This window comes from Macrobrachium rosenbergii, chromosome 44 (genome assembly GCF_040412425.1).
Source record: "Macrobrachium rosenbergii isolate ZJJX-2024 chromosome 44, ASM4041242v1, whole genome shotgun sequence".
NCBI lineage: Eukaryota > Metazoa > Arthropoda > Malacostraca > Decapoda > Palaemonidae > Macrobrachium > Macrobrachium rosenbergii.
In genome coordinates this window covers 14,042,400-14,045,503 of record NC_089784.1, presented here as the reverse complement: position 1 = coordinate 14,045,503, position 3,104 = coordinate 14,042,400, and positions in this window count along the sequence as shown.

The window sequence follows — 3,104 nt, the reverse complement described above, 5'->3', positions numbered from 1 at the left end:
CCATAGAACTCTTATTTGAACGTTCCAGCCATATGCTCTGAGCGCTTCCTTCTGTGGCCCTGTTCACTGGTAAAATATGGACATATATATATTATAATTTTTTTTACGTTACCATCTTTATATGTTATCCAAATCAGAGTTTTCTTCTGTTTAATATCTATCATATAGCACTAATAAAGTTGTTGTCCATTTTTTCATTTATGGCATTTTTACAAAGACTATGATTGTTTTTCGAATGTCCGCTCAAAGAGATTCGAGGGAATTTTGTAAATATTCTCCATCTTCGTATATAATCTTCCTTCAATACACACTGTACTTCTGGAGTTCTTGATTTTACTTGTGCCGCATGACCCTGAGCTCATGTTTCTAATATTATTGTATAATTCAAGGGCCTCAGATACAGAAGGTGATATTTTGAAGTCAGGCATGTGTGTGTTTTTCTGATAAATATAACAGTAAAACCTCAGATTATGAACGACCTCTGTATCAGTTGTTTGAGTAATTGTAGCAAGACCTTTTGTTTATTATTATTTTTAAAGATTTTAATATTAAGAGGAAGGTTTGGAATTCATTTTGTTCCATTGAACACGTTCATCCTTCAACTCAATTTCCTTGCGTTGCTTTGTACCAGTTAAGAAAACAATTGACAGACGTGCATGCGAACGCGCATACAATCATGCGCAGAAAATTAATTGAAGTGAAAATGATTCTACACAAATGCAGAATATACCCTAATTCAGTATCATCAAGACTCAATTCTCCAAATCATTAACAAGTGACATTTTGAAGCAACAGTTATTACCACGGTTTTCAATTACTTTATCGGAACGAAATCAGCAGTTGGTTTAGATTAAACTGGTTTAAGCCAATATGACCTTGCCCTGTAGATGACGGCCCGTAAGGGTGGTGAGGTGTGAAAGTGATTAGAAGGCGTGATGTGGACCTCCGAACTCTGACCAACCGACAGAGACGTGAGAAAATGAGTCGTGAGAAAATGAGTCGTAGATAAGGACTTTGCCTCTTTGGACTTCCACTGTCTGTTGACTTTGAAGTCTTGTCATCTTCACTGAATATATTCTTTCTTTATAATTCTGATGATATTAAGAGAGTCAGATGTTTACAAAATATCTATTAGATTTATATTAGTCGTTGGATCATATGTCAGTTCAGAAGAAAAAATACTTATGGTTAAAAACGTGTAATAAACAAGATTAAGTTCTCAAACTTTTTTACATAAGTATACATAATTTCAGAAAAAGTTTTTATATCGAGTTAACCGACGATCTGTTGCATAAATAAAACGAGATATCAGCAAAATACATTTTCATAATTTCCAGGCACGTAATGGCTATACAAGCAATGTTTCCCTGGGAACCCTCTTATAAAACATCTTGCCAAATGGATGACGCAGTTGGAGCAAATACAACTATTTTTTTCTGTACACAGAAAAGTAACAGATAATTCATCCAATGATTCTGTTATCATTTCTTTTTTTTCCTCGTTTTTTTTTATTGCCGGTGTTTATTTATCTTGTTTGTTTCTCTGGATAGCCGTGGGAGGGGCCAGGACCTGCGCAAACTCACTGTGAGTTTCTGAAGTCTCTTGTGCATACATATACACACACACACACACGCACGCGCACGCATATTCATTTGTACATATATACATATATATACAGTATATACACGTATATATATGTACTGTATATATACATATATGGTATACACACACACATATATAATATATATATATATATATATATATATCACACATTACACAGGTGAAAAATAAGAAACGGGGTGTAGGACCTACACCCTGTTTCTTATTTTTCACCTGTGGTAATGTGTGATAAATGAATCACGTACAAAAGTGATAATAATCATATATATATATATATATATATATATATATATATATATATATATATATATATATATGTGTATATATATATATATATATATATATATATATATATATATATGTAAATGTATATGTATATGTATATATGTATATATATATATGTATATACGAGTATATAGATACATTATATATATATATATATATATATATATATATAATATACGTACGTGTATGTATGTATGTAGGCATGTCTGTATGTATGTATGTATGTCTGTATACGTAAGGTACACGTCACTAAAATGGAAAGGAAAATAAAATCCACTCAAAAATACAAAGTGTTCAGTTTAAACGAACAAAATGTGGTAGTGTAAGCTGCTAACAGTTTACATACAGAATTACGAACTAAGAGGCAGTAACTTAAACGTGCATAATTCCACACCGAGGTGAACAAAGTAAACAAAGTAACGTAAACACAACTTGTTTACGAGTCTCATTTCCTGCAATTCCTCCTTCAAGTGCCTGTTTATTTGATACCGGTTAGTCTCGTTATCAAGTGTGGCAAGCAAGCTTCTTGTTTATTTTTCTTGCCAGATGAGTGACAAACTGTGGAGGGTTTTCGTTTCCTTTGCCTTCTTATTTGAATGTACTCTATTATTGCATGGCTATGCCATGTGAAGCTAATGATAATATAATATATAATATATATATATATATATATATATATATATATATATATATATATATATATATATATATATATGTATATACATTATATATATAGATATATGTGCATACATATATAATATGTATATATATATCTGTATATATGCATATATATGTATATGTATATATAATTTAAGTGAAAAGTGAAAAATGTAACATATACATACAATGTTTGTGTTTATGTGTGTGCAGATATATGTGTGTGTATGTGTATGTATATTTATACATATTTACGTATATATATACATATATGTTTATATATATATACATATATATATATATATATATATATATATATATATATATATATATATATATATATATATATATATATATATATATATATATATATATATACATATACACACACATTTTTATATATACAGTGTTTGTGTTTATGTGTGTGTAGATATGCTGTATGTGTGTGTCTATGTATATATATATATATATATATATATATATATATGTGTGTGTGTATTTATACATATATACGTATATATACATATATGTTATACATACTA